The following is a 24,289-nucleotide window of genomic DNA, read 5'->3' as shown; positions in this document are numbered from 1 at the left end:
GAAGCAACATCTAGTTTCTTCAGTAAGTGAAGAAATCCATTGTCATTATAATTTCTGTAAAAAAATAAAGTAATGTCTCAGCACATATATGTGTAAAAATTACAAAAGCCTTATTTCCCAATAAGATGTGAATGTCATATTAAAGCAACAACTCCTTGGCGATGTACAGTGCACAAAGTACAAACCTTATGAGGTATTCTCAGATGCTGTCATTGGAAATTTTATCCTAGGCTCAATCACCTATCTAAGGAATAATACTCCATGACTCTTGTAACTAAACATTCATAATCACCACAACCTAACCACATAGTATATTTAAAACATTTTTAATAGTCACCTATTAATGACTAACAGTAAAATCCAACATTTATCATTATGAGATTATCATAACCTCAGGAATAATTGTTAAATATGTTATTCTAAAAATTGCTAGTTTTATCGAGTTAATGATTTTCAACTGTTGCTGTACCTTAGAACCATATGAAGGTTTCTAAGTAAAAAAAAATTCTAATTGATTATCAATCAATTAGATCAAGATATCTAGCAATTAGGGTCTAAGATCCCTTTTTTCTTTAGTATAGATTTCATCAGATTGACCTCTATGAGCAACTTAACACTGAAGCCTCTGTGGGCTAATTGGTCTTCCCTAAAAAATATTTGTACAAAATAGAGTGTCACAGATTTTATAAAGGCTCAAATATAAAGTGGTTCCTTGCCTTATATTCAGGCTCACACAGGACTGCATTTTCTCAGAGATCATAATTATCTGGAGATGCAGGAACTCAAGAGTATTATCCTGACCATAGTTACTTGGATTCACAAGAAGAATCTCAGCTCTGTCCTTCCAGCCTCCCTAATATAGAATATCAGCTTATTCAGCTCCTTGAACCCAGTAGTTCATCTTTACTAATGAATGTTTCCATCTTGCCCAGGCTAAAGCTCAACATAGTATACCCTGTTTAATGAGTGGAAGGAATAGCCTATACCCAGCCCTGTCCTAAGACTCTCCAGTGAGGCTCCCATTTGTTTAATGTATGGGAGAGACATGGTGTAGTCCAAACATGCCCTGATGCCAAAAAAGTATATCTTGTTTATAAAGTGTCATAAATCCACCAATGAAACTATGGCTATTGAGCTTGCTCCCTTTCTAAAATGACTTCACAACTGTTAACAATGAAAGGTTTAGGAAGGATTTATTTTCATGGTTATGATTCTCAATGGAAGAACCTGTCTGAATCCCCCTAACCCTTCTCATTATCTATGGGTTAGAGGAAGCCTCTGTGCTCCAGCTGCTGGACTGTGGTAAAGATGGGACTCTCTTGTGTACCAGTTTAGAGGCAAGATTAGCCCTGGATGCTGGAAGGGACATGAGAGTTGTGAGGTGTCAACTTCTACAAATGCTCACTAATAACTCATGAAACCCATGTTTCACTAAGATGAAAATGAAAGAAAAGAAGATCAGGGGTGGAAGTAAAAGAAAGTACAATGTCCTTACAAAAATGTTTTAATGTAGCTGTGAAAGAGGGAGAAAATACAAATTTAAGCCACTGATTTCACTGAGTCCTTCCAGAATAACCACTGGCTGGATCATTACGTTCTTCCTCATTCTGATCCTAATGCATCCTTTTCAGACTCCCTCAAAGTGTCATGGATGCTAATAATCTGGCTTGCAGCTACCCATGTAGAACTCCTAGGCTACAATACCCCTGTAGCTAACCTGCATGAGGTTAGCTGTTGTGGGTTCTCTTGTCAAGGTTGACAGTGGACTCCCGAAGGGCTGCCTTTAAGGAGCTTGGACTCCCATGGGGCAAGATTTGGAGAAATGGAAGGAACCTGTGCTTCAGAACCTCATAGATTTACATCTTCTTTATTGTAGGTGGGCAAACAGAAAATGCCTAGCACTGAATAAAAAGGCCTCAGTAAATGACATCTGTATGTCATACTAATTACATAGGGTGAAGAGTAAATACCAGGAAAGAAATCATAAACACAAAGTGGGCAATGAGGCAACAAACTCTTTCCTAAGATAATCTAATATAAGAAAGTGACTAAAGAGAAAAAGTTGAGCAAGGTTGACTTGTATAATTTTTGAGTAAGACATAAAATTTTTCCTTTTTTTTCTCTTGCATGAATCTTCACACAAAGTAAAAGTGGGCTGGTTTTGATGACAGTAATTCTTTTCTAGGCACTCTGTGCAAGTCGGTGAAGTCATACTAGAAAACACCCTCTACAAACTCTGACTTTCCCAACAGCTCTAACACTACCTAAATGTTTAAGCCATTATAATAATTTGGTGTTTTGAGGTCATGGTTTTCTCATCTGTAAAGAGGGTAAGAAGTACCTGTCTTCCTTTTTCTTGGGGAATTTTAAGACTCAAATGAAAGAGTAGTTCTCCATTTAGTTGCCTCATTTATTCCACAAATACATATTTTCTACAGTATACCAAGAACTATTCCACAGGCTTGGGATAGAGAGATGAACACTGTAGACTGAAGGTTCTGCTTTTATGGAGCTTAAATTTTAGCAGAAGAAAGATAATAAAGAAATAAACCAACAAATATATAATATTTCAGGTGTTGATAAGTGCTATGAAGAAAATAAATAACAGAAGTATTACTGAAAAAAGCTTCATAAACTCTGAAGAACTATACAAACAAGATTTTGTTCTCATGCTTAATTGATTACTAGGGTTAAGGTCAAGGCATTTGGCACTAGAGAATATATTTGATCCTTTCAAATGAGAGGAATTCCCATTATTGATCATTCATTACAAGATCAGCCTTGTTAAAAAAATTCATCTTCTTACCTTATCCTAACTCCTCATTTTGGCATGAAACTGCAGACAAAGGACCCATCAGCTTTAAAACAGAAAGGAATTTAAATCAGCATTAGAAATATCTAGAATTAGACTACCTTTTAAATCCAGATTTCAGTATTTATCTTCTTATATCTTTGGAAAGTTTTTTTTTTTCTTTACTTTTCTTTTTGGTTTTAGCCTAATTTCCATTCTGGAATGTGGGAGCATTCCCTTTTTGTAGATTACTCGGCAGACTTTGTTTTGTTCTTAAGCCTGATGAAGATGGAATCATGCTATCTTTATAAGTGCTATGTGTTAAATATTAATTTTTAATAGTGATTATACTCTGAGAATGTCTTGATAAATGTTAAAAGCACATTTCTCAAACATTTATGATTATACCTCTAAATGGAAGGCTTGTCATTGAATAAAGAAAATAGAAAATCACTCAGTTCTCCCAGTCAGTGGACACAATTGGATTACAAGGTGAAGCTGAGAAGCCAGTTGCAGATTTTATCTTAGCGTAAAAACAGAGCAGTCTCATCTAAGAAGCCAAGTGGTACTAACTTCACCTGGGAAGATGGCTAAGATGTAAGAGTTGCCCCAGGGTATCAAGGAGCCAGTTCTGTGAAATCAAGGTAATGGAATTCAAATTAATTTACTCATTCCATTAAGCTGGGCCATTATAAAAGTGGCATTCCTTGTGTTGTTAACATTCAGTACTAACAGTTCATTATCTCCATTCTAAGACGCTTTAAATACTCTCTAGACAGTCTCTAGGTGCCACAAGGCAGCTGACCTACAAAAATATTTCCCAAGCCTGTTTAACAGAAACAAAACATTACTTTTCTGTCAAAGGGCAAGGAGGGGCCCATGGATGGGTGCTACAAACAACCTGGATCCCTTTAGAAAAGGCATCCTTCACCTGCTCCCTGGAGTCAAAGAGCGTATGTTAAAATAATTGAGAAAGTGCTTTAATAAAGGATGTGCCTCTGAAGGGAGGGACAAAATATGGACTGAATTGTAACATGAAATTGCCATGCTTTGTACCAGTACTCAGTATCATTAGCTATAAATTAATCCTTAAAACTGAACAGATCCAATGATGTTTCCTAAAGTTGCTTCCCTGAAAAATTTTAATTTGTCAAAAGTAAGAGGACCCTTGCATTTTTATTCATTTGTCTATTTTGTGGTACTGGGGCTTGAACTCAGACCAGCCCTATTTTTATGAAGGGTTTTTCAAAACAGGGCCTCGGGAACTATTTTCCTGGTCTGACTTCAAGCTGTGATCCTCCTGATCTCTATCTCCTGAGTAGCTAGGATTATAGGCTGCACCATGGGTGCCCGGCTGCATTTTTATTTTTTAAAAATTGCTAAGAAGCCTAGAGATTAAGATATCACTGAGATATAAAACTTGAAATCTAATTTAATAGTCTCAGCATGAGGATAAGGATTTTTAAAGTAATAATCATTATCATTTCCCAGTGTTTGATCCATTCTGTTTAAAAAAATTTTTAATAGCGATCTTAACATGTAATTCCTTTGCTACTTGTTAGAAGAAAATAAAACTGTACATGATACAAATATTGAAATAAATAATGATTTAAGTAGGTGTTTAAATATTTGCTGAAACATTACCTATTTCTTTATCAAGTTGTAGTGTGAAAAAAATCAACTACTTATGTTGAAAAGTAGGATTGTTTTCTGTTTGTATGTGAGCCACAATTTTCAGTATAAAACTCAACCAAGCTTAACTAAGGATCATAGCCAAATGGTGCAACCTATTTACCCTTTCTTACTTTGCCTACTTTTTTCTCTCCAGTTCTCAACAACCTGTGTATTTGTGTACCTGAGATGTGACAACTTTTTTGAACTGAAGAATGAAAATACGCTACACAGTTTGCTGGCTTAACTTGGAGGAATTCTGTCAGCTCCCCCCACCCCATATCCTCCCACCATCTTGACCAGAGCTTCTATCAATCCCTACTCCAATCTCATAATTGAAGAGAAAAAGAAAACATTGTTCCAGTTCATTCTGGCTTGAAATAGTCCTTTGAGCGGTATTTACAAAGCGTCATTTCCATGACAATATCAAAAGCGCCCAATTTCTATTCCATGTTATAAAGAGGAAAATTTCACATTCAAGTGACCCTTCAGATCTGTTTTTCCAATGTGTGAGACTGATGTGAAATGAACTCATAAAGAAAATCGTTGGAAAAGACCAATAAGCACACCCTGGTGATTCTTCCCTGGGGTATTAGTGGGTCCCATGTAACCCTCAGCTCTATTTACGCTAGTCCTCTATGGAATATAAGATCTATACAAAGCACCTTTTAATAAGGAAATCGAAACTTTATCTAATTCTAGTCTAGATTCTATCGAAAGTCCATACACAGCTAATAAAATAAGATCACATTTATAGAGGCAGCACACATTTATAAGAGATCAAAAATTCACATAAATGAGAAACTCGTGTAATTAGTCCTTAAAGTGCTGTCATTCTAAAACTGATGGAAGGCATCCTACAAAGAGAATTTTAGTATTTTTTATAACCACAGAAACAGGAAACCTTGTTTGTGGTGGGATTTTTGAGTACTAGTTCTGCCTCTGGTAATTTTCAAAACACTGAGAGAGTGAAATGAAACACAAATGTGCTATACTTTTAAACATTTAACTTTTTAAAAAGCTGTTTTATAGAATGTCAGTCTTTTTCTGATTTTATAGGAAGAATTTTGGCTTTTAAATTGCACAGTAACTGACACTCAAGAATAAGAAAATTGTGAAGTCTCTGTGAACCAATGCTGTCAATTTCCTGATATGTCTTTCTTTGCAAACACTCTGGAGGAAACTATATAAGGTGAGGAGACTTCTTTTTTCTCCTCTCATTTGTAAAGTAAAAAGTACTGTTTAACATAAACTTTTGTAATAATTGCATAATTGTTTTTGTTTTCTCACCAAAGCCCAAGGATACTGGTGAGGTATAGAAATATTGAAAAAAGAGAACTGGATTTTAATGACCACTTAAAAAAAATATTTCCTACCACCAATCCCCTTTCCTTGGCTTTGCAGAAAGCTATTTCAAAAAATTTCTGAGCAATGACAAAGCTGCAAAGAATGAAGTGATAAAATAGTAATTATATAATCTGAACTAGATTAATATTAACTCTAGGGCAAATATACTAAAATAATAATAAATTTTGCATTATTTTATAACCTTAAGATATGTGTTTCACATAAACTATCTTATTTTCCAAAAAACTGGGAAACTTTGGGGTTTTAGCTATGCTACAAGAACAAGTAAAGTATTGTATTTGAAGTTATGAGGCAAAATTCTTTGGCTGATTACATTTATGTGGCTTATAAAGAGTTCAATACTTTTGCCTTGGTTTCACTATAAAAACAGATACATTTGGCTAAATAAGCACAAATATTCAACGATTTCCTTCTGAATTTGCAAGTAGATGAGAATGAGGAATCATGGTTGTTATGGTTTGAATATAAAATGCCCCACATAAACTCAGGTGTTAGACACTTGGACCCCAGTCAGTGGTGCTGTTTTGGGAGGTGGTAGAAATGTTAAGAGGTGGGGCCTCACTGGAAGAAGTAGGTCATCAGAGGGTGTACCTTTGAAGGTTGTAACAGGTCTCTGGTCCCTTGCTCCTTCCTTGCTTTCCTGGCTATCATAGGTGAATAGCCTCTTCCTCCACTTGCTCCCAACCTCCATGATGTGCTGCCTTGCCTAAAAGCTCACAGTAATGGAGCCAGTGACTATGGACTAAAATTTCTGAAACTGTGAGCCAGAATAAATCCTTCCTCTCCTTAGGTTGTTTTGGTCAGGTATTTTGTCACACAGCAAAAGCTAACTAATAACATGGTCGATGAAGAATACGTTATAAAATGAAGGAGTCTGAGGTGAGCTGGTCAGTGTTTTCCTTATATCTAGCTAGAGAAATTTTTCAGTCAAGAGCTCAGACTGCAAAGTGCACTGTGTGGTAAGGAATTTTTCATTTCAAGTGTCATATTCCATCCTGCTATTCCTGCTGTGCTACATGGCTCAGTTTTGGAGCTTTTATGATTTTTTTGTTTCTAAACTTAGAGTACTTAGGACACAGTGAGTGTTTGTTAGAATTGGAAATAAGGGTCAGTTACTTTTCTCTTGTTTTATATATAAGATGTTTTTATATTGTACATTTTTCTTTAAATTATGTGAGTTTGCTTGTGTTCAAAAACAGAGACCTACTTTATTGGAGACAGTGCTTAAAGGGGAATACAGGCTGTGGAATCAGGACTTCTAATCATAGCTTTACTAACTGTCCTTGTATAAGTCATTTAAACTTGCTGATGCTCAGACTTCTCATCTGAAAATTGGAAGTTATAATATACAATCCGCACCTTTTTTAGGAGACAAATGAAACAAAAAAAATGTGCCTAGTGTAATGTTTAGTATACACATTACTTTTATTATTGTTGTTCTTATTGATAAAGGCAGGACTACTGTATAAATTTATTTAAAACCTTTGAAGCCTTTTTGAAGAAAATTATTTTGATTAAATAGGGTAACTCAATGAATCACTCTATTTAATTGATTGAATGAATAATTATAATAATATTGACTGAATGAATTGAGTCACCCAATTGTTTTATTTTATGTAGATTAAAATTTTATTTTTGCCTTTTACTTTAAGTGTTGGTTTCATTGTTATCAGAATACTTGGACAGTGGGAATATAGGACAAGAGTCCAAAACTGCATGTGAAAAGATAAAAGCCTTCCATATTTTTCTGCATCTTAATTTTATCTGAAAACCTCATTCTGCTCTTTCATATTCCATCCACCTTTTCATGGTTATGTGAAAGTTTGGGGGGCTTATAGCCTATGAGGAAGAAGTAGTGAGAGCAGGAAAAATTTGTCACTGGTATACCTGGTTACTGCTGAAAATTCTTGGGTAAAGATCTACGCAAACTCAGTCTTACTAAGTCCTATGGTGGATGCTTATTTTCATAAGACAATGAGAAAAGTTTTCTCAATAAGAGATAGAGAAAAGAGTTTTCATAGTAATGTCCCTTTTATTTTCCATTCAAAATAAAAATTTAAAAAATCAGATGTTATACACACTGTTTTTTTTATTATTGTTGTTGTACTGGAGTTACATTGTGACATTTACACAAGTTCTTACAGTATATCATCGTTGAATTCACCCCTGTATCATTCTGGTTTTCTGATGAGGGTTTCATTTTCCTTTCCATGGTCTAAGCATGGAAAGCTTCCCATATTGACCTAATGTTTTGTTTTTGGGAAACAGACAGAAAGAAGTTCATTCAGAGTCAAACTAAAAAATAGCAACCTACGTACTCACTGTTTCCCTATGAGGTGAGCTACCTTCCCCATTTATTCTCATATGGATAGGGAAAACATTTAATTAGGATATTTCCTTTCTCATGGGGACAAGTATTCTTTATTCTTTATTGTAATAGTGAAAATATTACAAAGTAACAAGTGTGGTGGCCATCCTCTGAGATGGTTACTAATGTACTTCACCTCCTGATACTCTTGGTCTTGTATAAACTCCTCCCACAGTCAGTGGGCCTGATCTGTGTAACCAATAGCCTCTTGAAAGAATTGACAGTATACACTGAAGTTTAGTAATGACAGACCATGTGGCTTATTCTTGACTTCTCTTGAATCTATCATCTGGGGGAAACCAGCCACCATGTTGTGTGGATTCTCAAGCAGCACTATGGAAAGAAACCAAGGCCTCATGGTAACATCCAATGTGAACTTTCTAGCTCTTCAAATGAGTCATCATCAAAGGACATCTTCCAGACTCAGTCAAGTCTTCAAATGACTATAGTCTCAGCCGACATCTTGACTCATGAGAAAGCATGAGCCAACCAACATAGCTCAGCCTCTCCCAAATTCCTGACCCACAGAAACCATCTGAGGTAATGACTAATTATCATAATTTTAAACTGGTAAATCTTAGTATAATTTGTTATGCAGTAATAGACAACTAATATAAAAGCATATAAAGATTTTTATGAATAGATACAAAGGTTTTGTCAATAATCTTCTGCTTTTTTCCCTCCCATTGTAATATACACAAATTATCTTTGGGGAATGGAATGGCTCAAGTTTCATGGTTATGCATTCTCCAAATGACACTCTGTCTTTCTCAACCCCATATTTTTTTCCAAAAGAAAATTAGAACATGTCAAATGACCACAATTTTTAATCTTCTGAAGCAAGACACTCCAGAATTCTCCTGTTTGTGTATATGTGGATCACTTAGTTCCTTCATCTCCCTCTCTGACTTCTGTGCCAATCTTGGTGGAGGTGGGTAGTGCTCAGGAAAATTTTTGCTATTTGTGTGTCACATTCTGGGGAAGGGGAAGGAACAGGAGAGACTCTCAGCTTTCTGTATTCTCATCTGCTTAGGTCAATCATTGTTATGTCTTCTTTCCAGGAGTTGTAGCCTCTATATAGGGCCTCTCCAAAGGAGCTTCCAAAGTTTCTGCTTTTATCACCAACTACAAGACCTAATCCTAGTGTTTGAATATGTGGTGGGGGTAGGGTGTATGGAGATGATAGATACAGATTCTTTTTTCATGGTTTTTTTTTTTTACGAATCTTTTGTCTCTACCCCAGATTTCAAGACAGACTCTTCTGCTTTCTGTCTTGTTTTAACTCTCTCCTTAGGTATCCTTTCTGTTTGAATGACAGGAAGGAAAGGGGGAAATATGGAGGAAAAAGGAACAAATGTTAATATCTCAAAGACCGAATCCCAACACACTTGTGTTAATTCAGACAGAAGCTTCACATTACCCTACACTTATATGGGAATAGAAGTTATCTGAAAATGGGTATAGGAAACATGAGTGAAATTTAAGGAAACTTCTGTAGGTCCTAAGTGTTTTAGAAAACCAATAACATCCATTCTTAGGATCCCACTTCCAACAAAAAGTTGTAGCAGTCCAATTTTGATACATTTTAATGTTGTAATAACCATTGAATTACTTCAAACATTTGTCAAGTGTAGACAAACTTGTTCCCAGTATTATTTGTTGAATGTGAAGGTTGTGGTGTTACGCATACTATCACATGGAGAATTGTTAAAAATGCAGGTGCCCAAGCTCCACTTCTCTCCTTACCATGATTCTGATTCAGATTGAATTGTCTGTCTTCATTTAAGGGTGTGACCATTTCTGCTCTTCAACATACTTGCTCACCCATTGACTAATAGGTTAATGTTCTCAAAAGATGATTATATTGAGTCTGGAATTAATAATAATAAAGACAGGAGAAAATGATGATTACTAACAGGGAAAATTTTATGTCTTAGTAGTTTGAACAGACTAAACAATTTTCAAAGTCCTATCAGAGAAAATAGTCGACACTGAAGATGTGGAGCAAATGGGTAGGGAAAGACACAGGATTCTGATAACACTAGCTATTTTCTTGAAGTCTATTCCCCCTGTATTATTTCATGAAACAATAAATTCCTTTTTTTCATGAAGTCATTTTGACTTGGGTTTTCTAACATCTTCACTGAAAGGGTCCCGGCTGATACAGTTCTCCACAAACAGTTATTTATATAAATGCTTGAATGAAGGTATGGATGGAAAGGGAGCACAAACAGCAGCCCACTTCTACCATTTTCTTTGGTCAGAAGCCATCTCTTGTCAGGTTGTACCAATCCAGTAGCTTCCATCCACATGGTTTGTACTAGAAGTTGTGCTGTCTGCTGCACAGCAATGTGACTATGGGATGAGAGACAATCTGTTGTTCTTAGTTCTTGAACATTTAGACCATTAATCCTGCTTTCCAGAAGAGTGCAGGCTCTATTCTTGAGAGTCTTTTGTGTTACAGGTCTATCAATCTTGGGGGGGTTCCTCCTTTGAGATAATTCTATAATCATTTAATTTGGCTATACGAAAATAGAATTTAGAATATGTGTTTTGCTCAAGTTTAGACCTCTTCATCCCACTGATGTGTAATTTACATAATATAAGTAAATGTTAGATTATTTTTTACTATAAGTTTCATTCTGTTACTCATTTTACTGAGTCAGTTTATATTTGACTCAATTTATTACTCTCTAAAATGTTCAGCTAGCTACAACTTAGAAACAAATTTGAGAATTCGTGCTCTATTTCCATGCATTGACTTGGGTCAAATCTTTTCCACAGTCTTCATGTTCATTTCATTCCTGTGTCCAGATCTTTTGTACACTCCTTTACTTAATATCATAGTGATTTGAATAAACACCAGGAGTAAAACATGGAGAAGAAAACTGGCCACTTATTCTTGTTTTTCAATTTTTCACTGTTCTTCAACATAGCTCATCTCTGGGATAATTTTAAGAAGTTTTTTCCCAGAATTCTGTGAAATCTGATGGCCCAGCATTTATAACTTACAGCTTTGGTATGACTAGCATAGGTCCAGCTGAACCAGTTCTCACACTAATGCCTGGAAGGCTGATTTGTCTTTCTCTCTCTGCATAGAAGGAACACATGTTGCTATGTAGAAAGAGAAATTGCTGGTCTCTGAAAATTTCCCTTTGCAGCAGTGTCTCATATAGTCATCAGCAAACATTTATGTAGAGTCTAAAAATATTTTATCTTGTAATATTTTTGCAAGTGGCCAAACCTAAGGAGTACGTTTATACACATTTTCTCATTTACAAAATAACTAAGTTGTCAGGCAAGATTGCTAGCTTTGCATTGAGTGTTTGTAGCCACTACCCTTTGGAAGACTCCCTGTACTCCACAGTTCTGTACAGTTGCAAGCCTCAGTGCCTCCTCCCCTGGTCATTTCATTCTGCATGGAAATGGTCTATTTCCTGTGAAATCATAAGTTTTTAGAAATAGAAGGAGAGCAAAGCATATGATGTTTATGTGCTCATGCTATGTTTCCAAGGCTGCTGGGCACATGGGCATCTCCAGAGAAAATCTTTCTCAGTTGATAGGGAAACATTCGCCAATTTTGTGTTCCTCTAATGGTAGAACATTCACTACAAAGGGAAAAGATGCTGCTCTGTTTTTGTTACTATGGAGAATATTGAAGCAAGCAAACTAGATAGAAATTTCTAAGAAGAGACAAATACATAATGGCTACAACTTTTTTTTTCAGAAACTAAAAGAATTGTCATCTTGAATAGCTACATTTAACACAACAGTGCCTTTTAAATCCCTCTTTTGAATTGAATGACCCCCATGGATATGTAGTAAAAATGAATGAACGCTTTTGTGCCTGAATAGACTAAGTTGATTTTGGAAGGGGCCTGCTTGACTTTGGTTCATGTCACACCACTTAAGAGATGAGGGAAGAACAGTACAATGCAATGTTTTGAACCAGTGGACTCACTGAGGACTAAATGCCCTGGGTGTGACCCACTTCTTTCATAAGTGTGATTTGATCATGACATTGACAATGGTAAAGAAAAGTGTCTCCTAACTAATTTGAGGACATCTCATTTACGAACTATAGAAATGATCCCTGAAAGTATAGTCTTTAAAGACATCTCATTACAAACTAACTGAACAAGAAGCATACTCTAAAAGCCCACAAGAAATTTGGAACAAAGAATGCACAAAAGAATCAGCATATCAAAGTTTTACTAATCTTGTCATCTGTGAATAGATTACTCTGGGAAACAAAACTATGCTAAAATAAATCTAATAGATTCATTCAGCTAGAGATGTTTTGCTTCAGACAATATAACTTGGACTTGTATTTGCAGTTGCTCCTACTTACCACATAATAGAAATTGAAAAAAACCTCATCAGTAAAACCAGAACAACAGAAAAGTCCTATAAATAATGTCACATAAAACAGAATGTTACCTTTAAAATATTAAATATGAGAAAATGATATGCAAAACTGTATGTGCAACAATATATCCAATGTGTCTATGGCAGGGAACATAGTGGATGCATATGCATACACACACCTGCATATACATATATACAATAAAATGATTTAAGACCATGTTAACAGTGGTTATTTCTACATATGGGAAGGCATTAAATAAATAAACATTTATAAATATTAAACAAATATTTCTGAGTGTGGAAGACATTAAATCTCTTCTTTGTACTTCACTATGTTTTTCAAATTTTCTACCATTAACAGTTGTTACTTTTAAAATTTGAGGAGAAATAAATTTTGAGCAACTAAAGTTTTACACAAATGTTTTCTATAGTATTTCCTGTTTAAAAGGAGCTATATTTGTTCCAAGTGTAAAACTAGTCAACATGCAAAACTAATTAGATTGCACAGCCTTGCATTTCCTTCTACAGAGGTTGCTTTGCTTTCAGGTCTTATTAGATTCTCTTATTTCTCCACACCATGTCTTTCCACCAGAAGTAATGTAATAGCTTTGCCTTTGCTGGTACTTTTCAGTTTTTCACTGAAAACTAATGTCTATAAGTCCCTTTAAAATGTACTATAAAAACATCCCCCTTTGTACTTTTTCTGATAAAGGCCATTGTACTGTTTAATGTAAATCTTAAGCTTTTATATATTAAATTTATAAGATATTACTTTATGGTCATTGTTACATTCTTTTATAATCCTTTGCAAATTATTTCCTAGTGATACATTCTTCTCTAACTACATCTGGACAATAAATTCTCAGATTACACAGACTAGGTCTTTTGTATTTTTGTTTCCTGCTAGACAACTGGAAGGGTGAATCTATACTAATCATTTGGCTAAAAATAGATAGTACCAGGTGAATCACAAATCCTGTGAGAAAACTTAGCAGAGATATTTGAATAAGCTTCTCTCAGTTGCTGGTTGAATTAACTCTCTGTGGATATCTGTTACGCAGTATTGGTCACAACCAAACTATGCAATACTGTTGGTTTGGAGGAAGATGTGTCTTGGCTAATACTGTTGGTTTGGAGGAAGATGTGTCTGGGCTACCTGTTCCTCGTTTTACTTGATGGACTGGTTTTTGAAGATAGGAACCCTGGGAAATGAGCCCAACATCAGATTTCATAATGGCTTACTGACTACCCTCTTAGCCCCTAACTGTCTATTGGTCCTTTAGATTAGATAGTCTCTGGTAATTGGGTTTGTATTGTTCAGAATTCTTTTTAATATCTTCCAGTTAGTTATAAAATCCTATGAGTTTTAGGGGGTATTTTCTAATGTGAACAATAACTTACATTCTTTTAGAAGGACTAATGCAGAAAGTGGAAGTTATTTCCTTTTTATATATTGAGGCAGCTTCCTGTCCAATAAGCCACTGATGTGGTATTTGACAAAGGGTCAGAATCAGTTGGAAAGTTTAGAGTGGGGAATTAATCTGACTGGGTTCCTATCCTTTCCAGGAATAATATAATCTATTTTCTAGAGAGGAAAATTGAGATGTCTATTTTGAGGGGAAAGTTGAGATGAGGGGCAAGAAAGGAAGCTACTTGATAGACAATTTCTTATTTCTTCTGAGTAGTATTTTTCTCACATCCAACCAGATGTGCCATGCCTGTGTTGATGGCTTTGCTATTCCTGTGGCATTCTGGTGGTGAGGGAAAGGGCTGAAATGATGCCAGCATTCCCCTTATCCCAACCTAGGTATCTGATATGAAACACAGTTCTTGGGATGGGATTTTTCAGCAGCTTCATTGACTAATGGCAAATTTCTTTCACTGTCCTCATGCTCTGTTGTTAACTAAGCTGGAAGATATCCTGAGCAAGTGGGAATTAGAAAAATGTGTCCTTTGCTAGTGAAGGAAGAGCCAAAGACAGACTACCCACAGGTAATCTGAGATAGCTATCTTTTTGTTCTGTTTATTCTGTTTTCTCTTTTTCTTCATTAGTGGTATAGCTATGCTTGGTTGTCTAAGTTTTCAACATCTTAATAGAATCAAGAAAACTTTTCTTCCCAGTTTATTATGCCTTTAAAGGAGTCTTGGAAGCATGGTATGCAAAGTAGTTTCCAAATATAATGCTTGAGAGCAGATTACAAATTACTGGAGCTCGTCTTCTTCAGACCTTTCTGCGGCCAGTGTACTCTCCAAGAAGAGGAACTATGAAGGTATCTGATTCACATCCATCTAACTCCAGCCAAACTCCAGTCCCCCATAATATACAAATCTGCTGCCACATGGTATCTGCTTGAGCTTAAATAGATATTTTGCTAAATCTCAAGTATGTGCATACAGCCCATTTGCTGATGACTCTCAGTCCACAGGGCTCTTGTGCAACTTACCCTAGACTTGTTTGGAAACCAGGATTCTCTGTGTAAGTGACACAAAAGCTGAAAGTTACTATTTGCAAAGAAGGGATGTAAACATCCAAGATATATGACACCTCAGAATGTCACCTTTCGAACCCTCTTACACTGTTCGTGGGAATGTAAACTAGTACAACCACTCTGGAAAAAAATTTGGAGGCTACTTAAAAAGCTAGACATCGATCTACCATTTGATCCAGCAATACCACTCTTGGGGATATACCCAAAAGACTGTGACACAGGTTACTCCAGAGGCACCTGCACACCCATGTTTATTGCTGCACTATTCACAATAGCCAAGTTATGGAAACAGTCAAGATGCCCCACCACTGACGAATGGATTAAGAAAATGTGGTATCTATATACAATGGAATTTTATGCAGCCATGAAGAAGAACGAAATGTTATCATTCGCAGGTAAATGGATGGAATTGGAGAACATCATTCTGAGTGAGGTTAGCCTGGCCCAAAAGACCAAAAATCGAATGTTCTCCCTCATATGTGGACATTAGATCAAGGGCAAACACGACAATGGGATTGGACTTTGAGTATATGATAAAGTGAGAGCACACAAGGGAGGGGTGAGGATAGGTAAGACACCTAAAAAATTAGCTAGCATTTGTTGCCCTTAACGCAGAGAAACTAAAGCAGATACCTTAAAAGCAACTGAGGCCAATAGGAGAAGAGGACCAGGAACTAGAGAAAAGGTTAGATCAAAAAGAATTAACCTAGAAGGTAACACATACGCACAGGAAATCAATGTGAGTCAATGCCCTGTATAGCTATCCTTATCTTAACCAGCAAAAACCCTTGTTCCTTCCTATTATTGCTTATACTCTCTCTACAACAAAATTAGAAATAAGGGCAAAATAGTTTCTGCTGGGTATTGAAGGGGTAGGGGGGAGAGGGAGGGGGTGGAATGGGTGGCAAGGGAGGGGGTGGGGGCAGGGGGGAGAAATGACCCAAGCCTTGTATGCACATATGAATAATAAAAGAAAAAAATTATATATAAAAAAAAAAGAATGTCACCTTTCTCATCTTTTGGCTTAGATTTCAGTCCTTTCAGTGGCTGCTTAGTGAATTGTACCTGTATCTGCATAGTGCAGACCTCCCTGGCTAAGCAACCTAATAAATTAGTTTTTTGTTTCAAATTGATCTTTGGCAATCATTGTTTAACATGAGTTAAGTGAAATTGGCAAGCTAGATGGCAGAGGCAGCATTTGTGGATACAGGGGAATTGTATTTTTTCACTTCTCATCATTAAAGTAATTGTAACTACTATTACAGGTGGCTGAGATGTACAAATAAGTTACTACAAGTAAAATGATTTGGACAGGGTATGGTGCATGTTGAAATTTAGCTATTATAATTAACTCTGCAATTTGGGAATATTAATGTCATTTTCTAGTGTCTGAGGACAATTCCAAATCATGCCTAACAAATGTACACTTTTGGAAATCACTATGGGTTGAAGGGTGAACGACTGACGTTAGTCTATAAGTAAATATTTAGGAACTTCTGAATTAGAATTGAAACAAATAGCAGCTATAATGTCAAATACTTGAATAAAGGAGTCCAGATATCAGCTACTTTAAACAATGTTAGTCAAGGAGAAGATTTGTGGAAAATATGAAGCTCTTGAGACCTTATGTTAGGTGAAGGAGAAAGACAGAGAGAAGTTTAAGGCAGAGTAGAGGAATTCTCTATTTCTAGAAAAGCCTTTAAATCCATTAATGGAGTCATTATCTGAGATCAAAGTAAAAAAGACTGTGGAGACAGACAAACATTCTAATCATGTCATTTTAGCATAGTTAGCTGTGGCTTTTAGCAGCTTATTGAAAAGGCTAGAAATGCAAATCACAGCATTGGAAAACATCAGAATGTCTTCTTGTTTGGTAAAGTTGTACTTTGTGTCTACTTGGGCTTAGATTCCTGTTGGATGTGATCCCCTCCTCTGCTCCACAACATTCTGGCTACATAAAAATACTACTACCAGATGAAAGACCCTGATATAAAATAATAGTTATAACCTGCAGTTCATATGGACAATCATAGCATGTGTTTTCATTGAAAATTTGTTTAAATAAAATTGTGCCTTATAGTTTCAATGGTCCATGGGTTTTAAGGTTAATTTTCTCTCCTAGTCCTCATATGATTGGTATTTGGTTGGAAACTTAGTGCCAGATGTCTACTGAGGTACCTCAGATACCACTAGAATTAGTCAAAGAATTAGTCATACATTGTGTTTCTCAAGACCCACTGATTTTTTTTCTACCCCTTTATTTTTTTAAAAAAGATTCTTGACTTAGATTAGTGATTCATAAGAGAAGCACTGCCTTGTCTATTTAGGGAACACCTCAGGAATATTGGATCCCAACACTAAGGCTATTGAAATAAGAAGATATGAAACCCCCGTGTTTCACCAGGCTGGTTGCCTGGTGAACTAGTCTCAATCTTGTGGTTTGAGACTTGTGTCTCTCAGTGAAACAAGGGGCTGGTATATATAGAAACCAGTCTAAGAGATTTGCTCTTTTTTAGTGTTTAGAACACTATGTAAATGAAATAGTGCTCAAAACCATAGCTTACGTGTCTACATTGTGTTAACATGCAAAGTCATTTCTCTTTTGCTAGTTTGATCTATCTCAAGTAAAGGTTTAATTGGAATTACTTATCTAACAATAACACACAGTACATGGTTTAAGTGACAATTTTCTCAAGTCCTTCAAAAGTGCTATATAACTAGTATCTTTCTAGCTATATAGGAGAGAAATTTGTTCATTACATACAATAAATGTCACAGTCATTAGTTTCTCAAAACTGAGTGAAGGGTTGGGTTGCAGTTCAGTGGTAGAGCATTTGCCTAGTATGTTCAAGGCTCTTGGTTCAATACCTCCCCCACATACATATTCTGGCTGAAAATGGCTGCTCAACATTTAAGACTACCACTTAATATGAATTATAGGATATACATTTTGGCTAACAAGGTGGCCAAGTGTCAAAATCCTTCACAATGAAAAATGATCAAACCAGTATTCAAGTGAATGAAAATTCAAGATAACACTTCCCTAAGTTTTTATTCTGTTTTGTACATGCAAATTATAAGATTTTATTCTATTTTGTACATGGAAATTATTTTTATTGTTTATTAGAAAATGACTTATGTATCCTTTTAGGTCTAAATTTGAATAAATTTTGACAAATTTGTAGTCATGTAACAATCACCAAAAATAAGACATAGGATATGTCCTTGGGATGCTCAACGTGCTGTCAGTCTCCTCCCCTATTTCCAGGCACTGGCAATCCCTGACCTGATTTCTGCCCTAATAGTTTTTCTTTTCCAAAAGAAAATCATGTAAATCAAGCCACTCTGAATGTGTTCTTTTGAGTCTGGCTTTTCTCTCTTGATAAAATAATCCTTTCGGGATTTATCTATCCTGCTGTTTGCATCTATAGTTCTGTCTTGTTATTTTTATGTGGATACAATTATTTATTCACATTTGTGACATAGGGTCAGACATTTGAGTTGTTTCCAGACTTTAGCATTTATGAAAATATCTTCTGTAGTCATTCATGTGCAGTTTTTTGTGTGGGCATAAGTTTTTATTTCTCTAGGGAAAATCACTACATGTACGTTTATAAGAAACTGCCAAACCTTTTTCAAATCCCACCAGCAATATCTGTGTTCTCACTGCTTTGCAAGCTTCTCAGCATTTGGCATTGTAGGATTTCTTTTTTTAACTGAGCCATTTTCATAGGTATGTAATAGTATCTCATTGTTTCTTTCAAATTTTAATAGTTAAGTTTATAAAATCAGTTATGAAAGAATATCAAATAACCAAAAGTGTTTCAGACACCAGAAAGACAGTTTTCTGTGATTTTGCTAGCATTGGCCATTGGCTCTTTACAATATTCTCCTAGCCATGTTAGACCACTGGAAGATCACTAAGCAGAAATTATAGTTGGCAGTATCTAAGTGTACATGCTTTCAGTAGGTGCTGGATGTATCTTTCTAGCTAGCTTGAGATCTTGCTATCACAAGATTTATAAAAGAATCATCAGGAGCTTTTTTGGCATTTTTTTCACACTGTATCAGGGAGCTGCCTACCAAGGAAATATTACTGCTTATCATCTCTAAAACTGAAATGGAGCCAATTATTTTCTGCAGTCCTCCAAGCCAGCCTCACATAGAAAATTGGTGCTTACCACAGTGAGAGAATAAAGTTGGCTAGAGTGCATCAGTTTGTTTTTTTCATCCTTGCAGAAGTTGGCCATCTTTCTGTTTACCTTTATTTTAATTATTTGCTGGGCCTTATGATCACTTGCTTCTGTCACTCTTCCTCTGGCTTTCACTAACTTTTGGATTAAATTGAGGTAATCTCTCATCATTTCTATGCAGTTGTAGCATGGGTAAAGCTGAGAACATATGTCTCTAGTCGCTTCTTCCAGCTTTGACTAGACCAGAATCTTTTCTGCTGTACAAAATGACAGGGTCTTTCATGACTCCATTTCTTTGAACATGTTTATTTGTCTTTGTTTTTGCTTTGTTCTGATCAGAACGTCTTTGTCCTTCTCTGACTGGAAAATTCTTACTTGTCCTTCAAGTTCAGATCAAATGTCACCTGCTGTAATGCCAAATTCCTTGAACACTCTTAGTCACACCCACTAAATTCTGCTCTTGTATTTTAAGACCTACCACATTGCCTTATATGCATCTGTATTCCTCCTAGACTGTGAACTCCTCCCAGGCAAACACATGTTAATCATTGTTGACTTACCACATAGTACACTCTCAATAAATATTTTTGACCAGCTCTTTAAATTAAAATATAGGTATATGTAAACACAAACATTTTCTTCAACTTAGAAAGGGAATGGTAGAAGTATTGGCTAAATAGGAATGTTTGTTTAGTAAAAACCATTCATATATAGTTTGGCAGAATGGTAATTATAAGATTTGATTGATCCCAGATAGAACTGGATTCCTTTTACCCTTACCCAATGAATGTGGTTATGAACTTCATGCCATGGGAAAGAAAAGCCAAAGAATTAAAAGATTCTTGTCTCCATTATTGGACTGTGATACACACCCACCCACCCCCCAACACACATTATATGCACATATAATTTCATTAATCATGTCAGAAAAATATTAGGGCTATTGGGATATATAAATAATTGTTTAATATGAGTCTATCCCATGAGATGTACTACAGAAAACTTTTGTTATTTGACTGAAATTCAAATCTAACTAGATGGCCTATATTTTATCTGGCAACCTTAGCCAAGTGAAACCTCATCACCTCACAAAGGAGAAGGATTAATGGGTAAAACAAAGAGTGCTTTGGAATTCGGCTTAGAAATATATAATGGACAACATGAGGCCATTTTTCCCCCAGACTGGTCAGTTTAGGTCAACTCATTCAGGAAAAGAACTGACATCAGAAACAGAAGTAAGAACAGGGAAGTCACTATGTGGACATTTAAGTCAGGATGGCAGCATTTAAAAGTCTGTAACTGATAAATTAAAGATGGCTACAAATTCTTTGCTACTGTTCTCATTGAGAGTAGAGGTTCTCATTGAGAGTAGAGGTCTTACTGCCTTTTCTTTGAATGTGGGCAGACTCTTAACTGCTTTGATCAATAGAATAATAACAGAAGTGACACTGGGACAATCTGAGGCCAAGCCCCAAGAACCTGTCAATTTCTACTTTCTTTCTCTTAAAACACTCTTTTTGGAAGCCTTGCTCATAAGTCCAACTTCTTTGAGATTTCTGTGCTGGCGAGGGCAGGTGTAGGCTTTAGGGTAGACAGATCCAGTTGAGCCCAGCCTTCCTACCATTCCCATCAAGTGACATGAAAGTGAAGCTGCTATGCTCTGAAGTCACAGCTAAGTGAGTCACCCAGTCAGTGCCTTCAACACCATGGAGCAAAAGAACCACTCAGCTGAGATTTGCCTGAATTCTGACCCATAACCCATGATTGTATTTTTAAGCTGCCAAGTTTCAGATGGTTTTATAACACAAAAAAAAAAATCGATAAAAAAATAGTGAACATCAACAGTAAGTCCCCTCAATCTATGATGACTTAAAGAAGTGCTTTCAATCATTCACATTTTCAAAATGTTTCATTTGCTTGTTTATTTGCCAAGAAAATCTTGCTTGGGATGAAATTTTATCCAGAATGCTTTTCATAATAGTGCTCAGAACTGACTTGCCTCAGCTGAAGCTCAGCCAGGAGTCCAAAGTCTCATCTTTGCCCTCATTCCAGGCCGGGAAGATGTTCTGTAGCTCAGCTGAGAAGGACTGTGAGATATGCCTGAGTCCTAACCTAAGAGGCGGTTTAACCACAAGAAAATGTGCAGACCTGGGACTAGATGCAGAGGAAAGTGCAAGAGGGAAGCACAACAAAACTGTTGGCATTGAGTAAACCCAACCATGAATGTGCAAGGGGGAGCAAGAAGTCAGGCCTGAATATATCAACAGCTACACTTGCTGTAACAAAGAAACTGTGCGGGTAGAAGGGAAGGTTGAGAAAACACAGCAGGAATCTGATAACCCGCACAGGGAGTGTAATCAGGAATCCCAAAGGAGAATGATGCAAGAAGGAGACTGAGACTCTAACCCAAGCCACCTAGGGCCAAAAGACTTTACTAATTCCTTTGTGAAGAAAGATTAAATAAGACCACACCTGAGTTATATACGCTGTAATTATTTATATTTATCTCACTTAATTGTTGACTAAGTCTGTTTCTAGTTTTACTTTGGTTCTTTTCAAATAAGGTCTTTTTTTTCCTGAAATATTACACATGAGATACATATGGAGATATTGTTGAATGAGAAGTATGTGAACCTGGATGATCTCAAAAGATTATCTAGTGTGCTCTTGGTGCCAAAAGAGACATTAGGTTTGAGTCAGCAAGGCACTGTATAACAGATGCTAATTAGATAACATGTACCCCGGGAGAGACTTGCCCAGCTTCGACATTGCCAAGGACCCTTTTCAAGCACAGTAAATTTTCAGAAAACCATGGATTTATTTAGAGTGAGGCCCAGCTGGAACAGAAAGGTGCCATTCTGTTGTAGAATTAAAAACCTAGCATATTTTGTTCTGTATATACTTGAAAAATGATTGTATCTAATGAATATGCATAATGATTATAATAATTATTCAGTCATATTATACGAACCTTTCTTCCAAGGAAGTGGAAAGCTTTTAAATAAGCCACTTCTAAAAATCATCACATCCTGTTGCATGCAGCAACAGAGAAGCCCTGACTTGGCATGTTACTCTATTAACTTAATAGGCTGGTGACTTCCTAGGTTAGATGAGGTGGGACCCTTGGACGACCTTACAAGTGTTTTATTAGGAAACAGAGTGCACTTATAAAGGGCTGCTAATATTTGTACCCTGATATTATTCTTAATATATATTCACAACCTACAAAGCTAATGCTTTCTTCAGAGCCAATAATGCTGCATGCTGGAAAGCAGATCAGCAATAGTCCAAATTTATTCAAAATCCATAATGCTGACCACATTACAACATAAAAACAGTCATGAAATGCTGGCCTGGTCAGTTATTATAACAATAGCTCAGTGGCTTGACATTTTCAGCAGTAAAATATCTAGGCATCTGAACTTTGAAAAAAAATCACAGCAATTTTTAAGAAGAGCAGTGAAAACGTATTTGTAACCTAAGATGCTGATTCATTTTTTTGCCTGTTAACCTTCCTGCAGGAGTAATTACTCCCCTGGCTGGATCGTTTGAGGATGAAGTGATCAATTTCTGGACATCTAGCAAGTTGCTGTATATTGAAACTCTCTAGGGCAGGAATGGGAAATTACTTTGACTTTAAGCTCAGCTTGGCAGATTTGGCTGAACTCAACTTTCCATGGGAAATGAGTGCTTCCTTGCTGCTATATTGGAATACACATGTCAGAAATAATGGAAATAACTCCATGAATTTTCAAGAACTGTTTCTGGACTAATTGATTCCATTAGGGATATCATCTTCCAGAGAGACATCATCTTCATATACCACAGTTCTTCATGGAGACACTCTTGGTTCTGTTCAAAGAATGACCAATCTCTGTGTTGCGTGCACTGCTTTACTTTCATTGCTTGCTCAGACATGCTATGATATCCCAGGCCCCATGGTGAGATAGAAAGACACTGGATCTGGGTAAAGAGACCTGAAGTTTAAATTCTCAATGGCCCACTTGCATGACAGTGGTTGACATATCACTTAGCACTTTGTTACTTGGTTTCTCCATTGAACATAGTAAAATGATTTAAGAGCCTGTATTCAGACTGCCTGGGTTACTCTGTGTTTTGTTTTCCTCATCTGGAAAAACAATATTAATAGCTAACACTATAGTGCTTACTGTGTGCCAGGGATTTCCTGAGTGTTTTACTTTATATCAACTCATTTAATTCTGATAACAATTCTATTAGGTACATACCTTTACTCTCACTTTTTCAATGATGAAATTGAGGCCTAGAAAAATGTAGTAAGTTGTTCAAGCTTGTATTGACAATGGTAAGATTTGAATCCAGGAGACCTGTTTTTTTTTTTTTTTTGGGTCTTGTCTACTTCCCCCACCCCACCAGACGGGCCCCAGGAGACCTGTTTCCAGAGTCTTTGGCACACTACCCACCCATAGGTTGTCATGTAGGTTTGCTACACTATCTACAAAGTGGATCAAATCTATAGCGTTTATAATCTACCAACCTGTAGGGTTAAAACTAACCCTAGAGATTTCACAAGGGTATTTTATGTATCACAGTCACAGTACATGTGTAAGGAATGTGAGGAGAGATAAAAAATGGTTTAGAAACATAATGTATATGACTAGCAAACAACAAGCCTCTTGGGTTCCAGAAGCTTCTAGATATTAGGTGATAGAATATGAACTATTGCATCAGTGTTTGGTCACTTGAGAAAGTTAATGCCAAATGCTTCAAAGTGCATGAGTCCTTCGTCTGAGTCAGATGTCTGAAGCTAAAAAAGGCCAGATGAAGGTTCCATCGACATGCAGTGAGAAGTGTAGGGCCAGACAGGTGGCAGTTAATTTGTGGTAGTAATAAGGAACCAAGCTAGGTATGATGAGGAAAAAGTCACTCCCGAAAAAAGTCACTTCATTCATGGAGTTGAGGCTAGGGATGGCTCATTAAAGCACATTAACAGTTTGGGGAAGGCTTTTGCATTATTACCACTTGAGTGAGCTGGATTTTTTTCCAGATTAAATTTTACTTG

The 24,289-nt window shown here is 36.3% G+C and overlaps 1 long non-coding RNA gene across 1 annotated transcript in view; it reads left to right on the top strand.

The window, feature by feature from the left end:
• LOC141424165 (uncharacterized) overlaps positions 1 to 23,740 on the top strand; it is a 38,855-nt gene extending 15,115 nt beyond the window's left edge. The window contains exons 4-7 of the long non-coding RNA XR_012449095.1: positions 4,620 to 5,035; positions 5,522 to 5,654; positions 8,583 to 8,738; positions 22,770 to 23,740. This is a non-coding gene — a long non-coding RNA (uncharacterized lncRNA). The remainder of the gene's footprint in view (positions 1 to 4,619; positions 5,036 to 5,521; positions 5,655 to 8,582; positions 8,739 to 22,769) is intronic.
• Positions 23,741 to 24,289: the final 549 nt, after the last annotated feature.

The sequence above is a fragment of the Castor canadensis genome, chromosome 6 (genome assembly GCF_047511655.1).
Source record: "Castor canadensis chromosome 6, mCasCan1.hap1v2, whole genome shotgun sequence".
In the NCBI taxonomy this organism is placed as follows: Eukaryota; Metazoa; Chordata; class Mammalia; order Rodentia; family Castoridae; genus Castor; species Castor canadensis.
The sequence above is the reverse complement of the archived record's forward strand: the minus strand, read 5'-3'. Positions and strand labels throughout refer to the sequence as shown.